The sequence below is a fragment of the Symphalangus syndactylus genome, chromosome 21 (genome assembly GCF_028878055.3).
Source record: "Symphalangus syndactylus isolate Jambi chromosome 21, NHGRI_mSymSyn1-v2.1_pri, whole genome shotgun sequence".
NCBI lineage: Eukaryota > Metazoa > Chordata > Mammalia > Primates > Hylobatidae > Symphalangus > Symphalangus syndactylus.
Window position 1 is genome coordinate 10,885,106 of NC_072443.2, and position 25,013 is coordinate 10,910,118.

Consider the following 25,013-nt stretch of genomic DNA (forward strand, 5'->3'; position numbering starts at 1 on the left):
TGCAAAGTATATAAATAGAAATCTTTCCAAAGAATACATATAAGTTGCCAATAGTTTTATTTAAAAAAAAGTGACTACTACCAATCATCAGAGAAATGCAAATTGAAAGCACAATGAGACATAACCTCACACCTGTTAGGATGACTATTATCTAAAGGACGTGAGAACTGCTGGTAAGAGTGTGGAGAAAAGGAAATCACCGTGCGCTGTTGGGAATGTAAATTAGTATAGCTGTTATGGAAAAAGCTATGGAGATTCCATAACAACTTAGATCTGCCATATGATCTAGCAATCCCACTACTCATTACATATCCGAAGGAACTAAAATCAGTATGTGGAAGAGATAGCAGCATTTCAATGCTTATTGCAACATTATTCACAAAAACCAAGACATAGAATTAACCTAAGTGTCCATCAGTGGATGAATAGGTAAAGAAAATGTGGTGTATATACATTGTGAAATACTATTCAACCTTAAAAAGAAAGGAATCCTGTCATTTGTGACAAAATGGGCAAAGAAAGAAAAATACTGCAAGATCTCACTTATATGTGGATGTAAAACGTTGAACTTGTAAAAAGAGTAGAATGCTGGTTTCCACGGATGTGGGGGGGAGAGCTTGGGGAGATATTAGTCAAAATAAATTGCTGTGAGTAGAATTCATGTTCTCATCACAAATGATAAGTATATAAGGTAATGCATATATTAATTAGCTTGATTTAGCCATCACACAATATATACATATTTCAAAATATCATGTTGTATACCATAATATAAATAATGTTGATTTGTCCATTAAAAATATATAAATAAAATTAAATTTTATTTTGTCAATTAAATTTTGATTTGCCAATTAAAAATAGTAAAATAATGGGACCAAGGTCTGACCAAACATCTCACCAAAGAAGATATACAGAAAGCAATAAACATATAAAAAAAGTTCAATATCATATGTCATCAGGGAATTGCAAATTAAAACAACAATTATATACCACTACTCACCTACTATAATGGCCAAAATATAAAACATAGGAAACACTAAATGCTCACAAGAATGTAGAGCAACAAGCCTTCTCATTCATTGTTGGTGGTAATGAAATATGGTATGGCCACAAGGAAGACAATTCGGCAGCTTCTTACAAAACTAAGGGAACTCTTACTGTACAATTATGCTCCTCAGTATTTACCCAAATAAATTAGAAATTTGCAGTCACCATCCACACAGAAAGTTTACATAGATGTTCATAACAGCTTTATTCAGAGTTGCTAAAGCTTGGAAGCAATTAAGATGTCCTTCAGATGTAAAACTGGTACATTCAGATAATGGAATAGTATTCGGCACTAAAAAGAAATCGTCTATCAAGCCATGAAAAATCATGGAAGAAACTGAAATGTATTTTATTCAGTGGAAGAAGCCAATCTGAAGGAGATACATACTGTATGATTCCCAAGTAGATGACATTCTGAAAAAGGCAAAACTATGGAGACACCGAATCATCAGTCATTGCCAGTGTTTAGGGAGAGATAAATTGGCAGAGTGTGGAGGAATTTTTTCAGGCAGTTAAACTATTCTGTATTGTTACACAATGGTAAATCTTGCCAATATACAGTTGCCAAAAGTCATAGAATGTGCAACACCAACAGTAAACCTTAAGGTAAACTATGGACTTTAAGTGATAATGATGTATCAATGTAGGCTCATTGATTGTAAAAATGTACCACTCTGATGCAGGACGTGGATGGTGGGGAGGTTGTGTGTATGTTAGGACAGGAGTGAGTACATGAGAACTCTACTTTCTCTTCAATTTTGCCTACAACTGCTCTACAACATAAATTTTATTCATTTAAAAAATGAATGAACTGCTTATATATGCACCAATATTGATGAATCTCAAAAAATTATGGTTAGTGGAAGATTCCAGGCATAAAAAAGTACATACATATTTCATTTGTGTAAACTCTAGAGAAGAAAGTAATCTGTAGGGACAGGAAGTGTATCTCCTGAAGATAGGGAGGAAGGAAGAGGTGAGAAGGAGAAATTATACATGGCCTTACAGAAACATTTGGGGGTGATGGATAAGTTCAGTATCTTAATTGTGGTGATAATTCCACGTATGCATGAAAATGTCAAAACTCTGCTTAATTATGTGTCTTTTATTTTCTGCCAATTACATATCAAGAAAACTATAAGAATATGGTAAATGCACACTGTGGAGTGTCAACAGCAATTAAATGTAACATGGCTGGATCCTAAAAACATAGTGCTAAATACATAGTCTAAGAAACAATATGAAAAAGAAGAAGGAATTAAAATACAATGCAATAGTGACAGCTAAGTTAGCAAGGGGTACAAATTGTGTTCTTCTAAGGCATGCACATTCCAGGAAGGAAGTAAAAATTAATTATTAAGTACTGAAATCCGCATGTTATAGTTTCTAGGGAATGATGAAATAATAGAAATAGAATGCAAAACTTCAAAATGTGGGAGGATAATGAAATGAACTTCTAAAAAATTATTTAAAACAAGGCACATTTTAGTTGGCGTTTCTGCTAAGCAGATCACAAGGTGAAGATCTGGGTGAATGTAGTTCCCTGGGGACCTGGGGAAACTGCAGGAAAAAGTGCAAGTTGGGGGTTGCTATTGAAACAACCATTTCCCTGCTCTTCTCACATTCCCTGCACAAGGAAAAGCAAGCACTTTTGGGTGCAATAAATCTCCTAAGGTAGAAATACAAAAAAGATTTCAGACAGTTTTATGATTATATTTAGAAAATGTGAGCATAAATTATTGTAAAATAATGTTTATTTCTAAGTTTGGACTAAGACATTTAATACTTTAGAAATATTGATTTCAAAGTTATTAAATTAGAAAAATAATTCCTATTATTCAATCAATTAGCAGATTTTAAAAAGCAAATAACATTGATAACATCGGAAAAGGGTTAGGTAAACAACATATTTAAGATAAATATCCATAAACAAATTGAAAGGTAAAATCACTCCTAGATAATATCTATGGAAAATGTAAAGAAAACATCATACTTGCTATGCGCAGGGGTGCACTGTCAACTTCCCCACTTTTGAGGTTTGGGGACTCAGACTGGCTTCCTTGCTCCTCAGCTTGCAGATGGTCTATTGTGAGACTTTACCTTGTGATCATGTGAGTCAATACTCCTTAATGAACTCATATATATATATATATATATATATATATATATATATATCTTCATTAGTTCTGTTCCTTTAGAGAGCCATGACTAATACAAATAGTAACATGGAAACACTTACTTTCTGAACCAGATAAAAGATCTATATTTAAGCAATAATAACTAAAATAGCATGGATTTGGTTCAGAGAAAAACAAAAATAACAAAATAGATTAAAATACAAACCCACTCATATATGTGCACAATATGTGATAATGGTGACACTGCAACCCAGTGAGGGAATTACATATTTGTAAATAAATAATATGATAAAAATTTGTTCTCCTTATAAAATAATATGAAATTTGACTACTACTTTACATCATAAACAGCAACATAAATGATATGGTTTGCCTGCTTCCCTACCCAAATCTCACCTTGAATTGTAGCTCCCGCAATTCAGTTTCCACATATCGTGGGAGGGATCCAGTGGGAGATAATTGAATCATTTGCATAAGACATGATTTTGCTCCTCATTCACATTCCACCATGATTACGAGTTCTTCCCAGCCATGTGGGACTCTGAGTCAATTAAACCTCTTTCCAGCCGGGCGCGGTGGCTCATGCCTGTAATCCCAGCACTTTGGGAGGCTGAGCTGGGCGGATCATGAGGTCAGGAGATCGAAACCATCCTGGCTAACACGGTGAAACGGTGAAACTCCATCTCTACTAAAAATACAAAAAATTAGCTGGGCGTGGTGGCGGGTGCCTGTAGTCCCAGCTACTTGGGAGGCTGAGGCAGGTGAATGGTGAGAACCCGGGAGGCGGAGCTTGCAGTGAGCCGAGATAGTGCCACTGCACTCCAGACTCGGCAACAGAGCGAGACTCCGTCTCAAAACAAACAAACAAACCAAAAACAAAACAGAAAACCTCTTTCCTTTATAAATTACGCAGTCATGGGTATGTCTTTATTAGCAGCATGAGAACAGACTAATGGAATAAACAAAACAGAGACATAAAGACACAAATATCCTTCACTGCATTCTTTAAGATTTGGCCTATATATATATTTTTTTCATGTTCAAGTCTTACAATTCATTGATAAAAATGAACATGCAATCTGTGAAGAGATATTGAATAACTCAGTACCTCACCTTCCATGGACACTTCATCCTAATCCATCATATCTGAAAATCTTAATAGTTCTACTACCATTTAATGCTAAGAATTATCACCAATTCACTTCCCACCAGCAAAGGAATCCTAACTACTATTTCTTAATGAGCAGTCTAGCCCCAGAATTCCATCCGGAGGGCAGCCTCTCTATGGGTACTTTTTATGGTTACTCTTAAAGAAAACACACTCTGTGTGTGTTGTTACTTTATTTTGAGAACTGATCCCTAGAAGCTGAATTAAGAAATTGAGCAGCATAGTGCAAGAAATGAGAGAAGACAATTAAAAGATGTTTTATCAAATTGGCCATTGCTATGGACAACTGGGACTCTTCTTCATTGAGGACACCCTGAGGAGTTATTCAGAATGTACCACAGAAATGTTCATTCAGGTAGCACTGGAAGATAAAATATAGAATATACTTTTAAATTAGACCTTCAGATAAGCAACAGCAATTTTAATGTAAGTAGATCACAAACATTGCATGGAATAATGCTTATAGCAAAATTTCATTTTTATCTAAAGTTCTAATTGAACTGGGTGTTTGGTATTTGTATTTGCTAAATCTGTCAACCTTGTTTGCAAGAAACACAAAAGAATAATATTTATCCACTAGCTTTTTCTCTCACTTGGCCAATGGCCACCCCCTAATGATGTCAATTCCCTTGAATTTTGAGGTTATGAATGACTTAGAATGCATGAGTAGGTTTTCACAGGTGTTTCATATAGACAAATCTTAGAGCCGAAAGCAAGAGGCATAAAACATAGCTGGGGCCAGGTGCAGTCAAGTTGCACCTGCACACAACTAGCACAATGGCCCTGGTAGTAAAAATTGGGGCCAAAAACATGTGAGTCGGGGCATGAGCCTCTATGACAACCAAGAATTTAAAATTCAAATTATTTATTACAAAGAGCATAGTTATGTGGTTCAAATTTCCAGTAACAAGCCTTTTCTTTTCGTGACCCAGCCAGGTGGCATATTTCTATATTTCCCAAGGCTCGATCATGCCGTTTTTCTATATCCACAACCTTTCCCAGTTTCCAGTTTTATGCAAGTACCTCTTTCCGCTCTCTGAGCATATGTAAATACTTTCTGAACTTCCATTTACCTGTAAACATTGAGATCATAGTTAAATTAGTATCAGCTTCTGTGTGCCTTTGATGTCAATTCTCCCCCACTGCTCTGACTTGGAGTTAACGTTTTGTTTCTTTCAACTGGAACTTTAATTTATTTTTATGGATATTGGTAAAATGTGTTTTTTTTAAATATCTGCACTGTTTTCCTGGTGCAGTAGTAGCATATTTTCCCCCTACCAATTCTGTGTGGTTGAAACGGAAGGGTGGCTTTTTCATTTGATTCAGTCTTTCATACTAACAAGAACACTCTTGTTTGTTCTTCGTTTATCTTTGTTGTGATCCCAGGCTCCAGGGGTCAGGCTTTGAGTTGTCAGGTGGTAATTTGTTGGAGCGATTTTAGAGAACACGCATGAATTGATACTGTTATGTCTGGTGTCTGGTGGCCCAGCTTGATGGATCCTGAAGCACAAGCTCATTTCCTGATAACTCCATCTTTCCTATTTTCTCTCAACATTATAGAAGTGTACCTAATGACAGAATATATCCCTCTTGCCTTTTGTGGCTAAAGCTATTTGGGTGTAATTGCCAAAGGTATTCACTCTACCTAAAAGGGTGGGAGCCAAGAAAAAGAAGGGCCTAGCTGTGAGGAAATTCAGAATATGATAAAATATACCTCTTAGTACATAGAGAGAGCATCTCATGCAGCCCCGGACATTGCTCTTGGCTGATCCTCCTATCCTGCCACATGTGCTAATCCTCTACCCTTACAGGATCGTCGTCCATCCTGCTTCAGCCAGTTTGGGTAAGTACCTGTAAATAATAACATCCTTTAGAGTGACTACCCAAAGGCGGTGAGATTTATCTTGCTAAACCTAGTAGTCTTTCATGATATAATGTTGATGACTATTTTGCTAAAATCCACCTCGGTGCCACAGGAGGTCAGGAATGAACAAATTATCTAACAGGGATATGTATTCCAAACTACCTCTGTGTGTGTGTGTGTGTGTGTGTGTGTGCGTGTGTGTAAACTATACGTATACATATGCAGTTAATGAATATATAATGATACAGAAATAAATTTTTGAAATATATTCTCTTTGTCACTTGAGACTAGCCACTTCTGTATTATTCAAAATAATATTGTATCTGTATGAACTGTATCAACTCAGAAATAATACTAAAAATTCTTCTTAAAGTGTATTCTTTCCATTAAAGCCTATTTTATCCAAATTGTTTTTCAATTATAGAAATTCTAGGTGATTGTTGTTATATGTAATATAATTTTAATGTAGGAAAGGATTCTAAGAATGTAATATCTAAAAAGAAAAAAAAAGGTCTTCTCTCCTCCAACACTTGACCCAGTCCTGTAGCAGGAACTTGATTGATGCTAGTGGCTGTAATATTACTTTAAATAAGAGTTGAAAAGAGCGAAGGGTGATTTACATCATCTTTATTGTGTCATCGTGGTTGTTCACCGTTAGGTTTTTGAGAATCCAGGCATGAAAACCCTTATGGAAAAATAGATTTGGAATATGGCAAGAGTTGCCATCTATATAAATGTATCATGCATGAATATGAGGAATATATCTACATTGTTTCTATTTAGTCTCATACACACAAACACACACACACACACATGCACACACACGCACTCACTTTAGAGAAGGCAAATGAGTAATAAATCAGTTAGATGGCTATTTCTATATCTCATCCTGCAGAAAGTACAATGAAAGCAGAAGTAGGAATGAATCTAGAAGTGTGCGGTTTGAAGCTGGAAATGAAATAATTGGTAACAGGTTGGATATCATTTTGAGGGACAAACAGGAGTTGAAAGTAAATTCTGTATTTTTAGTTTGGAGAAGAAGCAGTCTAGTGATGATTTTGTCTAAGATTACGTATCATAGGGAAGATGTTAGGGAAATTAACTAGTTTTGTTAGGCTATGACTCAGAAGGCCATATAACAATGAAATGACTCAGAAAGAAAACCAGGTACTAAGCAAGTCCTAAAATATAGGCCACTAAAGGAAAATCTCCTTCTCATTGGGTCATTAATCTGAAACTACATATCATATTTAAAATATACATAGCAGAAACATAATTGTTTTGTTTTCAATGCACAGATCAGAAGCAAGTAAATTTTTTTAGAAAAGGAAAGTACAGCTTAGCATACAAAATCAAAATTTGTAACAATTGACAGCTAATAGTAAGTTTGACTGGTTGAACATTAATAAGTGACAACATTTATTGAATGTTTATTATAAAACTGCACTGATCTAAGTGCTTATAGTTGTTAATTCATTTAATTTTCACAACTCTGTGATGTATATAACCATATTCCCATTTTACAAATAAAGAAACTGAGGTAGAAATGCTAAATGACTTTCAAAGTCTTATAGCCAAAACTTAATGTTTAATGCCTGCTCAAACACACAATAAAATTAAACAATAACTTTAAAATATCTGCATTACTACCTGCAACAATTTTGGAAAGTACTGCATTTCTATAAAATATAGGCATTAATATAACTAATAAATTCCGATGTTAAAATTTTATGGTAGAATACTGTTTAACAAGTGAAAAATAAAATGTTGACAATTACATAATAGATGAATAGACTAAAAAATGCTGTAAAGAAACAGTAATATTTCCAAATGACTTAGCACTTAAGGCCATTTGCTGTTAGAAACAAATAGCTCTATACACATTTATGGTCACAGAAAACATCACTGTCATTGCAAAATGGAAAACTAAAGTTTATAAAGTCTATTCAGAGTTTTAAAAAGATAGTCTAAATTATATCCACATATTCTATTTGAGGAAATAGAAACAATGTTTATATATTTAAAACAAATTTAATACAAATTTCTGCCTTAACTTCTTGTGGAGGTGTTTGTATTAGTCTTCTAGAGCTGCTGTAACAAACTATCACAACTTCATTGGCTCGTGACAGAATTTTATTCTCTTACAATTCCAGAGGCTCCAGGTCCAAAACTTACATTGTCAGCAAAGCTGCAGTCCCTCTGAATGCTTTAGGAAAGAATTATTCCTTTCACCTTCCGGTTTCCAGTGGCTCCAAATGTTTCTTATACCTGCACCACTTCAGTATCTTCCATCTTCACCTAGCCTTCTCCCCTGTGTCTATGTTTTATTTTCTGTCTCTAGAAAAAATACTTGTCAATGGATTTGGAGACCAACCAGGATAGTGCATGATAATCTCATCTCAAGACCTTTAACATAATTACATTTTCAAAGACACTTTATCCAAATAAGTTCACATTGAATAGTTTCCATAGTTTGCCTCAACATATATGTATATATTTTTTTGGAGAGGGGCATCATTTGGCCAACTGTAATATTTAAAGGGATAGGTTAAACAAAACTATTTTGGTTTCAAAGAGAAGTGCTTACTTTTATGACTATTTATAAAACAGGATATATAATGGGGTAGACCAAAGAAAACGTGGAACAAGAAGGTGGTTGTAGAGTCACACTGGCTCAAGCAGCTCCAGATGGAGAGATTTACCGATTGTTGCTCTAGTCCTTAATTAATAATATGATAGTCATTGCAATGGACATGTCTGCTTCATTTACACACCATGAATTGACTTACTCTGCTTGATCACAGACCCTGCTTTCCCACTATTAGGGTCATGCCGTATCACTATCTAACCAATTATGTCTCTATGTATTTTATTTTCTCTTCATGCTTCTAACTGGGCAATTCTTTCTTGGATTTTGAATTTGAGTCTCTGGATAAGCAAATCTGATTGATTCACCATATCTTTACTTGTTAAGTAGCAAGGAGATGGCTAGCTTTTGGATCAGTTTTTCTTGTCTACTCCAGTTGGCTGTGGCTGGAAGTGAAGAGGTGGCAGCTGATGACTTTAAGATATATCTTTCTATTGTAAAACAAGAATTGTGGATCAGATATTGAAATCTGCTCCAGGCAAATAATTTGTTTTGACATCTGTAGTACAAAGGGTAATAATCAGTTCTTTAGAACATTTTATATAGCCACAAAGTTCCTTATATTACAAACATCACATATATTACATATTAACATATTAATATTATAGATATTACAATATTAACATTTTATATCACAAATACAAAATTAATTATTATATATGATTTTATAATTACAAATACAAAAGATTAATTCACTTGAGTAGAATGGAATGTTGATTTTTCCAACATAATGGTAACTTTTGTTGTTTCAAAATTTAAGAAGAAAAGATGCAATTTTTAACACATGACTCTACATTTCAGATTGTTCACTAGAAGATTAAGTGTCTGTATTATAGACCATTAGGAAATTATTCAACAGAGTATTTTTTTAGCGGTGAGCACACATTTATAGGCAAAATTGGAATAATAATAACACAAATTTGATCTCAAGTCTATCCTTTAAATTTTAAGTAATGTATAAGTACATAGAAGAGCTTACCTTGAGTTTTAAAAGTATCATGGAAAGCATTTTAATCATTTCAGGTAATTTTATTGCTAAAAGCTTTAGTGAAAATTTTATTGTTGCTTCGGGTGCATAATAAAAATTAAAAAACAGTTTAGTAAAGATAATATTGATGGATATATATTAGGATAAATTATTTAAAATATTTAACTACAAAAATGCATAAAATTATTTGGGGAAAATAGTTAAAATGTCACATATTATTTCCTTGTCATAGAATTTAGGATTAAAGAGACTTTATTTTTATTTTGTGGTACTTCCATATTTTTAATATTTAAAAAATTTTATTTTAGCCATCATATTAATACACTCCACATCATATACCTGGCACATAGTATGTGCTTGATAAATTTTTATTCAATTAATAGCAGTCTTCATTTAACCCTCACTTTCCCTGTCTTATGAAAATTTGTATTCCATCCCTATTTCCTCAATTTTTTTAACCAATATTGATCTCCTCATCTAGCTCTTTTTCTTGTGTTTTAAATGTCAGCTATTCCAAATAATTGGAATTAATAGAATGCTATGTATGGTTTAATCGAAATAGGGTGACACAGAATTTGCTATACGGATTGTCTATGTCTACTCCCGACACTTAATATGTTTTCACCCATCTCTACAATAATTGTATTATATAAATAATGGTTCTATGTCTTCCAGTTTTACCATTTGTTCTTTTAAATATCCCATCTTTTCAGACACTGTATGCATAACAAAACATTTTATTTGAGACCAACAAGTCGCTACATTTCTGAGAATGTGAATCGTAACATCAGCAAATATTGGATAATATCAAATAATTGTGTACCCATCAGAAAATCATGGAATACTTCCAAATCACAGCTAAATATGTGGTGCTAACTTTAAAAATGTTGATTTAACAAAATGGAAATAAACATCAAGGAGAATAAAAAAGAAAAAAAATATTTGGGAGGGAATTTCTAGCACTCATTAATAAAAAAAAAATTGACTCCAGTAGAACAATCAGGTTCCTAGAAATATAATAATGTACAGGGATGCTTTGTTAGATTTTACTACTTTGTGGATTAAATATATTTTATGACTTCCCACCTCCCTTCTCCCTTATTTAGCTATCACGTAACTTTTCATTTAATTATTCTTCCTTACAAAAAAGTTAATTAAACACAAATAGAAACACATGTGTTAAGAGTTTACTATGAGCCAGATGCTGTTCAAAGCACTGGTAATACAACTTTGACTTTATGCAGTTGCATTTTAGCATGAGGACATAGGAAATAAACAATAGATAGGACAAATAAGTGAAGTGTATGTTATGTTAGAAAATAGGTGGTACAGGCCAGGCACAGTGGCTCATGCCTGTAATCCCAGCACTTTGGGAGGCTGAGGCGGGTGGATCATGAGGTCAGGAGTTCAAGACCAGCCTGGCCAACATAGTGAAAACCCGTCGCTACTAAAAATACAAAAAATTAGCTGGGCATGGTGGCAGGCACCTGTAATCCCAGCTACTAGGGAGGCTGAGGCAGGAGAATCACTTGAACCCGGGAGGCGGAGGTTGCGGTGAGCCAAGATCATGCCATTGCATTCCAGCCCGGGCAACAGTGCAAGACTCCGTCTCAAAAAATAAAAAAGAAAAAGAAAAGAAGTGGTACAGAAAAATTTGAGAAGAATAAGGAAATGTCTGGAGTGGAGGGTGAAGGGTTGCAATTTAAAATAGTCTGGTCAGGATGGTTTCATTCAGAAGGTCCATTTGAAGTAGGATCTTGAATGAGGTGAGATAGGAAGTAGAAACGATGAGTAAACAAGGCTGAGGATCAGGAGAGTGCCTGGTGTGTTCTATGAGCATCAGAGAAGTTAATGCCCTAGGAGAGGAGGGAGTCAGTGGGAGTAGAGAGATTCAGAGCAGGTAAGATTAGGATGGTGAAAGAGAAGCAGATTGTGCAGAGTCTCAGATGTCATCAGGAGGATACTGGCTTTTACTCTGAGAGGAATGGAAAGCCTCAGGAATTTTGAGTAGAGAGGTGACATATATTGTGTTAGGCTTTAATATAGAGAAAGCAGGTGACCTATGGAACAGCACCCTGGACTCTTTTACTAGTTTTATATGATTGATTAAATTTAGGTTTATACTTCTAGATCACCAAAATCTCTGACCACATTGTGAAGACCAAGTTTATGGACCTGAGATTTTGAGAGTCAAATCGTGGACTGACTCAACTTTCAGAATGCTCAAAGTGCATTCCTTCTCAAAGTGTAAAAAGTGGGGCTTTGACCTTAACATTAACATGGAGCTCATTAGAAATGTAGAATTTCAGGCCTCACTCCAGACTTTCTGAGTCAAATTCTTCTTGCTACCAAGATCCTCAGCTGATTCTTTTGTGCATTGTGTTTGAGGAGTCCTGCTCTGAGTTTCTGCTGCTCTTTGAAATCTTTTGTCAGGCATACTTTTTTTTTTTTTAATACCAAGACAATCTACCTTACAACAAAAATCTCTAAAGCATGGGACTGGTTCGTTGAGATCTTAACTGTGTAGCATGTATATTCAGCCTTCTAGAGTGCATTTTTTAAAACCCCCTCATTATGCTTGAGGCAGGTGGTAGCAACAGAATAAAACTAAATGTGCTATCACTCAGCAACTACTGAGCCAGGAACAAAGATGCCTAGCTTGCCCTATGTAGCCAATAAAAACTCAGACTTTCCAGTTCAATGTTAATTTCAGCTGAATAACTGTATTTTATTATAATGTCATCTCAAATATTGGAGAGGACATGTTTGTAATATAAAAATTTAGTTATTTAGGCCGGGCCTGGTGGCTCACTCCTATAATTCCAGCACTCTGGGAAGCTGAGGCAGGGGGATCACCTGAGGTCAGCAGTTGGAGACCAGCCTGGCCAACATGGTGAAACCCCACCTCTACTAAAAATACAAAAATTAGCCAGGCATGGTGGCACATACCTGTAGTCCCAGCTACTAGGAAGGCTTAGGCACAAGAATTGCTTGAACCCAGGAGGCGGAGGTTGCAGTGAGCCGAGATTGCGCCACTGCACTCCAACCTGGGCGACAGAGGGAGATTCTGTCTCAAAAAACAAAAATTAGTTATTTATCTGAAATTGATATTTAACGCGACGTTTTTCTGTTTTTTCTGACAACCGTACTATCGTCATTTCTCTAAGCCTTTCTAATTTCTGCAAATGACATTCTGGGACACTCTTTTACTTGGTTCTGCATAAAAAAATTTACACAAAGGAAAAAATATTATACTTTGTATAATATGAACATCTCCAATAACCAACCACACTTTACTTTTTTTCTCTTTTCCTAGGAAGAGGCTTATGGGTTCACTTAATGATAGTGCCATTTCTATTATGTCTCAATAAGCCATGTGAGAGAGTGGCTGATGCCAACTGCTGGTAGCTTCTTTGGAATGAGAGCCTTTTAAGGCATTTGTCCTCAGCATTGGACTTTAATTACAATTACTGGACAACATACACACAAGTTCAGCTGGACATCTTATTATACATACAATATCTCTCCATCCTGAAGCAGTCATTATATTAGAAAATATTTGTGTTCTCTAATTCAGACAGACAATAACTTATTTATTCTGGCATAAAACTTTCCCCAAACTCAGAATCAATGCTATTTCTACTCTATAAGAAAGTAAGTAAATATTATTTTCTTTCTTTTGATTTTCAGTGTCTCCAACTCTTAAAAACTTTCTCCTTAATTTTTCACATAACTGCCATTATTCTGCACAGCTTTGGCTGTACCAGAACTCTCATCCAGCCAAACTCAACCTGAATGTAAATGTCTGTAAAGTATTTCCTTTCTGACTTCTCTAGCAACAGCTTCTGCCACTCTAATCTAACACACCCAGCAGCACTACGAACAAACTCTTGAAAGTATGATTTTTGATAATATCACTCGTTTTCTCAGACCCTGAAGTAGAACAGGCAGACTTTAAGGCAAAGAAGCATAAGCTCTGTAAATTGTGTCTGCTATACTAAAATGCCTCGGTGTGCAATTTGTAAGAATCTTTTGATCAATTATTGGTCACCGAGAACCATTAGTCAGTCATAAGATTCTTCCAGTGAGAATACATAATCAGCTTCATAAAGCACTGCTAGTACCTATTAGAAGTGCCTTCACAGGAAAAGAGTGAGTTATTTGACCAAATTGTTTTTAAGCAAATACTTATAAGATACATTGCAATGCAAAAATTTGTTTTTCAGTCACTCTTGAAAAACAAGAGTAAAGGATGATTCTGTCTCTGACAACAAAATAGTGTTTCATGTGTCTAAAAGAAAACTTACCATCAGGAAATATTTTAGTTCTCTGTTTTCACTCTCAGTGAGAGGAAATAAGAGTTTATTAACAAATTTTAAATTGATATATAATATATACCCAAGATATTTGATGGAGATTTATCTATAATAACATGGCCTAAATAAGAAAAATATGTTTTAATATGACTGCTGATTGTTACAATTACCTATTGTACCACCTCAGTCATAAATAAAACATGCAGAAATAGTTCACCCACTCAAAACCCTGGTGGATTGAGGTGTTCTATATGAGTGGTTTTCCATGCAAAAGATGTTGACTAACTGAAGTGCCATTTTTAAGTGTTTGGTGTATCAAGTAGGGTGGTTGTTCTAAATATATTAGACACACTTTTGCTTAATTACATTTAATGTACTAGGACTAGTTTTGTCATTTTTATCTTTATAATTTGAGCTTATAATTACACACCTCAGTTATTCTAACTTATGGAAATATATGAATCACTCTGTGGAGCTACATAATGATGTGTAAGACTATGAGTTTCTTTACTAAAAGTTGGCAAACTGGCATGTATTTTATTTTTTCCCAGTCTTCTCTATTTGTTTTAGTTTTTACTCATTTTGTTAGTGTGTCTCCCAGTGGCATCACAATATTATTACATGTAAAATCAATGACACTAATTTTGGCCTGGGGTGATGGCCGATGAGTCCATATAATAATTGAATTCGTAGTACTCTTCAGATGGCTTTTTTTCCAAGAGCTGATTGCTTGGATTAGTCAGGAGAGTCTACTTAGAATAGGTGCTTCCTTAAAATTGCATAAAGAACTTCTAGTTTCAGCTTCAAAATGTAAAGTCAGAAAATAGAGTCATCCCTTCTATCCTATCAACAAGAAAAGTACAAAAACTGAGAATCAACTATAGTTCTTGGCCCATCAGACTGCCAAACTGCTACCCCAAAATCTGGAGTGACAGGTTTTCCTATGAAAGAGCCATATATGTAAAGCAACTCCCAAATGCCAAAGAAGCGAGAAACCAAATAAGAGAGTAGACAAATCTAGTTTGTGGGGTTGGGTGATTTAATGAGGGAACTTCCAGACAGAAATGTGGTCTTGAGTGGCTGCAAGCCATGTAGATCTCTGCATTGTTACTCCCCAGAATCAAGGCTTATATGCCGTAAATAAAGGGTATACGTGCTCTAGCAAGACAATTAAAGGCAACCCTTCAGTATAGGCAAGAACACTATAAACATCATAGCCTATAATTTGTGCAATAACATCAAGGTTTTTTTGTTCTTAACACATACAAGTAGAAACCAAGAGGCATTCACGGACTGGGGCTAGTCAAACCTCAACATGGCAGAATGGCCACCAAGATGGAGTCACTTTTGTCTCCATACAGGAGGATAGGGAGATTGACAACTGAGATCTGCTTACCAAAAAAAATTTATGTAGTTGGAAGACTTAAATGGTAATTTTTAAAAATCGCTAGAGGCTGAGTGTGGACATTTGTTGAGAATGAAAAAAATCCTGAGGGCCTCAAACTTCGAACTTGGTGGATCTTATCTTAGTGAGTCTCATCAGGTTGTCAAGGTGAAGGGCCAAGAACAAATACCACTATGTCTCTGGCAGCAGTAGGGGAACCATTTAAAAATACACTCAGAGCATTTTCCATAGCAAAGTCCTTCTCTGAAGGGAAAAAGATTGTACCAGAACCTCATTCATCTGGGAAAAAAATGGAGTCTATAAGAACAGAGACAGCAGGAATAGCACATAAGCCCCGTACTCTAGAGGATCAGTTGTTTTCCACAGGGACAATAGTTGACAATTCTGATACTGATACACAGGTATACTAGAATATCAGACTTAAGTAAATAAATGAGTGGCAGATTGTCAGAGCTACAGTTCTCAATATTGGAGTGGAAATTCACACATAAGCAAAGGGAATAGGCTGCAATGATCCATATAGTCATGGATTATTGTTGGAGACATTGACAAGAATTCATATGTAGCTTAATATAGATATAGATGTTTGCATACAGAGGTATTTATAGATATGCAAACATATACAGGCTAGTATGGACACATTTAATTTTTTTTACCCTCTCAGCTGAAAGGGCCTAAAAGAAATAAATGTCCAATGGCAATGACTACACCGACAACCTAAATCTTGTTTTATAACTCCATTCTCAAATGAAAGGAACAAGGGTCTTTGGAGAAATGGCTGATTCTAAGACTTATGCAGGAAATATACAACATGTGCCTGGAGCATCTTGTAGTGCCTAAAACATAAGGAATCCTCCCCGCCAAAGAAACATCATCACACAATAATATGAGAATGTCAAAGAGGCATAGGATGCAACTAAAGGAGCTTCGGGTAGAAAAAAAAAAAGGAACAATTTGAACAATAAAATAGAGAAGTGATGGATTATAGCAAAACATAAATATCTATGGGGTCTTAATGATATAAATAAAAGGTTACATAAATTAATTAATGAGAGAGGAGAGACAAATTTTCCATGCTTAAGAATTCCAAATAATTTACCAGCATATCTGATTTTATTTTGCCTTAATTTGTTGCATTTTGCAGATGTTACAGTTTTTACAAATTAAAGGTTTGTGTCAACTCCATGTTGAGCAAGTGCCATTATTCCAGAAGCGTGTGCTCACTTTGCATTTCTGGTAATTCTTATAATATTTCAAACGTTATTATTATTCTCACACGATTTCAACATTATTATTATTATATCTGTTATGCTGATCTTTGATCAGCTAGTAACTTTTGATGTTATTAGTGTAGCTGTTTTGGGGACCCAGGAACTTTGCCCATATAAGACAATAAACCTAATCAATAAATGTTGTGTATGTTCTGACTGCACCACTGACCAGCTGTTTCCCCACATCACTCCTCTGCTCAGGACTCCTCGTTTACTGAGACACAAAAATACACAAATTAGGCCAATTAACAAGTTTATAATGGTCTCTAAGTGTTCAAGTAAAGGAAGAATAGTAGGTCTCTCACTTTAAATCAAAAGCTGGAAATGATTAAGCTTGGGAGGAAGACATGTAGAAAGCTAAGTCAAGCCAAAAGCTATGCCATTTTGCAATGGTTAATCCACTTGTAAATGCAAAAGAAAAGTTCTTGAAGAAATTAAAAATGTTACTCCAGTGAACACACAGATGACAAGAGAACAAATCAGCCTTATTTCTAATATGGAAAAAGTTTTAGTAATCTTGATAGAAGGTCAAACTAACCATAACATTCATTTAAGCTAAAGCCTAATCCAGGGCAAAGTCATAACTCTCTTAAATTCTGTAAATGTTGAGAGAGATGAGAAAATTGCAGAAGAAAAGTTGGAAGTTAGCAGAGGTCGGCTCATGAGATTTAAGGAAAGAAGCTATTTCCATGAGGTCAAAGTGGAAGGCTGAGCAGAATGTGCCAATGTAGAAGCTACAACAAGTTGTACAGAAGATCTAGGTAAGGTCATTGATGAAAATATCTACCCTAAATAACAGATTTTCAATGTAGACAAAATAGACTTCTATTGGAAGATGACCATTAGGACTTTCATAGCTAGAGAGGAGAGATCCATGCCTGGTTTCAAAGCTTCAAAAGACAAGCTGACTCACTTGTTAAGGACTAATGCAATTGGTGACTTTAAGTTGAATCCAAGACTCACTTACCAAATCTTAAGGTCCTTAAGAATAATACTAAATCTACCCTGCATGTGCTGTAGAAATGGAGCAACCAAACCTGGATAACAGCACAACTGTTTACAGCATTCTTGACTGAATATTTTAGGCCCACTATTGAGACCCACTGCTCAGAGGAAAAAGTGTTCTTTCAAAATATTACTGTTCCTTGATAATGAAACTTGTCACCCAAGAGCTCTGATGGAAATGTACAAGGAGAATAGTGTTTTTATGACTGCTAATGCAACATTTGTTCTTGAGCACATGAATCAAGAGGTAGTTTAGATTTTTAAGTTTTTTTTATTTAAAAAAATATATTTCGTAAAGCTTAGCTGCCATAGGTTGTAATTTCTGGGCAAAGTAAACAGAAAACTGGGCCAGGCACAGTGTCTCAACACCTGCAATCCCAGCACTTTGCCTAGGCAGGCGGATCACCTGAGGTAGGGAGTTTCAGACCATCTTGGCCAGCATGGTGAAACCCTATCTCTACTAAATATACAAAAAAAAAGAAAATTAGTTAGGCGTGGTGGCAGGTGCCTGTAATCCCAGCTACTCGGGAAGCTGAGGCAAGAGAATCGCTTGAACCCAGGAGGCAGAAGTTGCAGTGAGCCAAGATCGCACCATTGCACTCCAGCTTGGGCAACATAGTGAGACTCCATCAGGAAAAAAAAAAAAAAAAAAAAAAAAAAAAAAAAAAAACCTTCTGGAAAGGATTTAGTGTTCTAGACGTCATTAAGCACATTCATAATTTATAAAAGGAGGTCAAAATGTTAACATTAACAGGAATTTAGAATGAATTAATTCCAACCCTCATGGATGACTTTGAGGAGTTCAAGACATCAGTAAAAGAAGTGACTGCAGATATGATGGAAATAGCAAGAGAATTAGAAGTAGAAGTGGAACCTGAAGAGGTAACTGAATTGGTGTAACCTCATGATAAAACTTAAGTGGATGAGGCATTGCCTCTTTGGATCAGCAAAGAAACTGGTTTCTTGAGGTAAAATCTACTTCTGGTGAAAATGCTGTGAACATTGTTGAAATGGCAATGAAGGGTTTCAAATATTACATAAACTTAGGTGATAAAGCAGCAGCAGAGTTTGCACGGGTTGACTCCAATTCTGAAAGAAGTTCTACTGTGGATAAATGCTATTAAACAGCTTTGCATGCTACAGAGAAATCTTTTGTGAAAGGAAGAGCCAATCAATGTGACAAACTTCATTATTATCTTATTTTAAGAAATACCACAGCCACCCTAAACTTCAGCACCCCTCCAACCTGAGTAGTCAGCAGCCATCAGCATTCAAGCAAAATCCTCTACCAGCAAAAAGATTTTGACTTGCTGAAGGCTCAGATCATTGTGTTAGCATTTATTAGCAACAAAGAATTTTTAAATTAATGTGTGTACATCTTTCTAGATGTAATGCTATTATACAGTCAATATAATACAATGTAGGAAAAATATAAATTTTATATTCACCAAAAAATGTGTGTGAGTTACTTTATTGCAGTATTTACTTTAATTTGGAGTCTGGAGCAGAAACCACAATCTCTGAGGCGTGTCTTTATTAGATACTATGTCCTCAGGGAAGAAGCCTAACTCTCCATCTCTTATTTATGGGCCTTACATAGTTAATTTATTTCAAAGAGTGAAAAAAAAAATCAGAGGAGTAACTTTATAGTAAGAAAACCTGACAAACACGATCTCAGTCAGGTGATAAAGTGTCAAAGTCATAAAAACAAGAAATGTCTATGAAATTGTTCCAGTAGGCCAAGCACAGTGGCTCACTCCTGTAATCCCAGCACTTTGGGAGGCCAAGGTAGGTGGATCATCTGAGGTCAGGAGTTTGAGACCAGCCTGACCAACATGGTGAAACCCCGTCTCTACTAAAAATGCAAAATTATGTGGGCATGGTGGCACTTGCCTGTAATCCCATCTACTTGCGAGGCTGAGGCAGGAGAATTGCTTGAACCTGGGAGGCGAGGTTGCAATGAGCCAAGATCACGCCATTGCATTCCAGCCTGGGCAACAACAGCAAAACTCCATCTCAAAGAAAAAAGAAGATAGATAGATAGATAGATGATAGATAGATAGATAGATAGATAGATAGATAGATAGATAGATAGGTAGATAGATAGATATAAAGAATGTATCTACATATATATATATTTATGCATAGTTCCAGTCAAAAAGCACCTAAGAAAACATGACTAAACCAAACTAAGTGCAGTATGATAGCCTGGATGGAATGCTGAAGCAGAAACAGGACATTAGGTAAAAACTAAGAAAATCTGTATAAACTATGAAATTTAGTTAATAACAATTTATTACTATTGGCTCATTAATTGTAATAAATACACCACATGAAAATAACATGTTAATAATAACTTCTATGTTGCATTTATATGAACTGTTTACCATTTTGTCAATTTTTCTATAAATCTAAAACTACCAGAAGAACTCTGCTAAAGTTTATAAACATGTTCTTTTCGAGTTTATGTTGGCTATAGACTTTATTAAGAAGTGGAATGACTTAATTTACACTTGGAAGTGTAAATGATTTATTTGAATGTTAACAAGGGGAAAACTATATAGTTAAATATACATATATAAACACACACAGATAATGTTGTGATATAGATACACATACATACACATAAGGGTCTTCAAAATATTCACGGAAAATTGCTGAGGAAACTATGCATGGATTTCAATTTGTTACACAAAAGTAGACTCATATTAACTTGTTAGAACATATCTGAACAGGATCTAATTTGAGGCACTAAGAAGGACAAGACATCAGTTTGAAAAGAGTCTTATGAAAGCAACATGAATTCTGCTAAAATTGAAGCAAGAACAAACATCAAATTTATGATGAAGCTTAGGTGGAAGAATGGTAAAATCACTGAAGCTTTACAAAAACTTTATGGAGACAATGCCTCCAAATAAATCAGCAGTTTATAAATGGATAACTTGTTGTAAGAAGGGATGAAATAATGTTAAAGATGAAGCCTGAAGTTAGACCCTATACATCAACTTTCAAGGGAAAAAAATGAATCTTGTTTATGTCCATAATGAAGAGGACAAAAAATTAACAGAAGGTACAGAAAATACAATAGCCAACACCACAGACGTCTCAATTGGTTTGGCATACCGAATTCTCACTGAGAAATTAAAGTTGAGCAAAATTTCTACTCAGTAGGTTCCAAAACCATTGTGCTCAGATCAGCTGCAGGTAAGAGTATGGCTTTTAATGGAAATTTTAGGCAAGTGAGGTAAAAATGCTGAAGGATTACTTCAAGTAATTGTAACAGGAGATGAAACATGTCTTTACCGGTATGATCCTACGGACAAAACACAATCGTCTTTACCAGTATGATCCTACGAACAAAAGACAATCAAAGCAATGGCTACCAGAGGTGAAAGTAGTCTAGTCAAAGTAAAAGCAGACTAGTCGAAAGCAAAGGTCATGGCAACAATTTGGGGGATGCTCAAAGTCGTTTTCCTTGCTGACTTTCTGGAGAACCAAGAAACAATAACATTTGCTATGGATGAGAATATTTTGAGAAAGTTAACCAAAGCTTTAGCAAAAGACACTTTGGAAAGCTTCACCAGAGTCCTTCTTCACCATGACATTGCCCCTGCTCATTCCTCTCATCAAGTAAGGGAAATTTTATAAGAGTATCTTTGAGAAATCATTAGACATCCACTATGTAGCCTTGATTTGGCTCCTTTTGACTTCTTTTAGTTTTCCAAGCTTGAAAAAGTATTCAAATGGCATTCATTTTTTTTATTAGTAATGTAACAAAAACTGCATTGATATAGTTAAATTTCCAGGAACCTCAGTTCTTTAGGGATAGACTAAATGGCTGGTATGATTGCTTACAAAAGTGACTAGAAGTTGATGAAAATTATTTTAAGAAATCCAGGAACTGTTTTTTAAATAAGATTAACAAAATAGATGGACCACTAGCTAGATGAAAAAAGAATAGGAGATAGAAGAATCAAATAGACACAATAAAAATGATAAAGAGGATATCACCACTGACCCCACAGAAATACAAATCACCATCAGAAAATACTACGAACACGTCTCCGCAAATAAACTAGAAAATGCAGAAGAAATTAATAAATTTCTGGATACATACACCCTCCCATAACTAAACCAGAAAGAAGTCAAATCCCTGAATACACCAATAACAAGTTCTGAAACTGGGGCAGTAATTAATAGCCTACCAATGAAAAAAAGCCAAGGACCAGACAGATTCACAGCTGAATTCTACCAGAGGCACAAAGAGGAGCTGGTACCATTCCTTCTGAAACTATTACAAACAATAGAAAAACAGGGCCTCCTCCCTAAATGATTTTATAAGGCCAGCATCATCCTGATACCAAAACCTGGCAGAGACACAACAAAAAATGAAAATTTCGGGCCAATATCCCTGATGAACATCAATGTGAAAATCCTCAATAAAATACTAGCAAATAGAATCCAGCAGCACATCGAAAAGCTTATCCACTACAATCAAGTCGGCTTCATCCCTAGGATGCAAGGCTGGTTCAAATATAAACATAACCAATGACAAAAACCACATGATTATCTTAATAGATGCAGAAAAGACCTTTGACAAAATTCAACATCTTTTCATGCTAAAACTTCTCAATAAACTAGGTATTTTTGGAACATATCTCAAAATAATGAGAGCTATTTATGACAAATCCATAGCCAATATCACACTGAATGGGCAAAAGCTGGAAGCATTCCTTTTGAAGACCAGCACAAGAAAAGGATGCCCTCTCTCACCACTCCTATTCAACATAGTATTGGAAGTTCTGGCCAGGGCAATCAGGCAGGAGAAAGAAATAAAGCGTATTCACATAGCAAGAGAGGAAGTCAAATTGTCTCTGTTTGCATACTACGTGATTGTATATTTAGAAAACCCCATCTTTTCAGCCCCAAACTCCTTAATCTGATAAGCAACTTCAACAGTCTCAGGATACAAAATCAATGTGCAAAAATAACAAGCATTCCTGTACACTAGCAATAGACAAGCAGAGAGCCAAATCATGAATAAACTCTCTTTCACAATTGCTACAAAGAGAATAAAATACCTAGGAATATAACTTATAAGGGATGTAAGGGACCTCTTCAAGGAGAACTACAAACTACTGCTCAAGTAAATAAGAGAGGACACAACCAAATGGAAAAACATTCCATGCTTGTGGATAGGAAGAATCAACATCATGAAAATGGCCATACTGCCCTAAGTAATTTATAAATTCAGTGCTATTCCTATCAAGCTACCATTGACTTTCTTCACAGAATTGGAAAAAACTACTTTAAATTTCAAATGGAACCAAAAGAGAGCCCACATAGCCAAGATAATCCTAAGCAAAAAGAACAAAGCTAGAGGCATCATGCTACCTGACTCCAAACTATGCTACAAGGCCACAGTAACCAAAACAGCATGGTACTGGTATCAAAACAGAGATATAGACCAATGGAACAGAACAGAGGCCTCAAATAACACCACACATCTACAACCATCTGACCTTTGACAAACCTGACAAAAACAAGCAATGGGAAAAGGATCCTGTATTTAATAAATGGTGCTGGGAAAACTGGCTTTGGCCATATGCAGAAAACTGAAACTGGACTCCTTCCTTAGCCCTACACAAATATTAACTCAAGATGGATTAAAGACTGAAATGTAAAGCCCCAAACCATAAAAACCCTAGAAGAAAACCTAAGCAATAACATTCAGGACATAGGCATGGTCAAAGACTTCATGGCTAAAACACCAAAAGCAATTGCAACAAAAGCCAAAATTGACAAATGGGATCTAATCAAATAAAAGAGCTTCTGCACAGCAAAAGAAACTATCATCAGAGTGAAAAGGGAACCTGCAGAATGGGACAAAAAATTTGAAAGCTACTCATCTGACAAAGGTCTCATATCCAGAATCTACAAGGAATTTAAACAAATTTACAAGACAAAAACAACCTCATCAAAAAGTTGGGGAAGAATATGAACAGACACTACTCAAAAGAAGACATTCAGGCAGCCAACAAACGTGAAAAAAGCTCATCATCGCTGGTCATTAGAGAAATGCAAATCAAAACCAGAATGAGATATCATCTCACACCAGTTAGAACCGCAATTATTGAAAAGTCAGGAAACAACGGATGCTGGGAAGACTATGGAGAAATAGGAACACTTTTACACTGTTGATAGGAACGTAAATTAGTTCAACCATTGTGGAAGACAGTGTGGCAATTCCTCAAGGATCTAGAACCAGAAGTACCATTTGACCCAACAATCCCATTACTGGGCACGTACCCAGAGGATTATAAATCATTCTACTATAAAGACATATGCACATGTATGTTTATCGCAGCACTATTTACAATAGCAAAGACTTGGAACCAACCCAAATGCCCAGATAAAGAAAGTGTAGCACATACACACCACAGAATACTATGCAGCCATAAAAGAATGAGTTCATGTCCTTTGCAAGGACGTGGACAAAGCTGAACGCCATTATCCTCAGCAAACTAACACAGGACCAGAAAACCAAACACCGCATGTTCTGACTCATAAGTGGGAGTTGAACAAAGAGAAAACATGGACACAGGGAGGGGAACAACACACACCGGGGCCTGTCGGGGGTTTGGGGGAAAGGGAAGGGAGAGAAATAGGACCAATACCTAATACATGCAAGGCTTAAAACCTAGATGATGAGTTGATAGGTACAGCAAACCACCATGGCCCATGTATACCTATGGAACAAACCAGCACGTTCTACACATGTATCCCAAAACTTAAAGTAAAATACAAAAAAAGTTTATATTTTCTATTTTCACATTTTAATTCCATTTTTATGAACTTTTTGAAGTCCCCTGTGGACACTATACACATATAAATGCAAATAAGTATTCTGAGATCTGCCAGATAGAGTGAATAGTTTAGCTAACTTGTTAGAAGTTATTGCAGTATGTCAGTAAATATGCAGTATGCAGTATGTCAGAAAGAAAGAGGAAATATAAGATGCTCTGAAGCCAAAAGAATATTGGACAGAGCAATGGGATCAATAGGAAAAAAGCTAAGACCTGACCACTGTTTGAGTAGAAGTTCACCAAACAAAAGAACATGGAAAAAAGAAAGAAAAAAATAGCAAGATGGGGGAAAATTAAT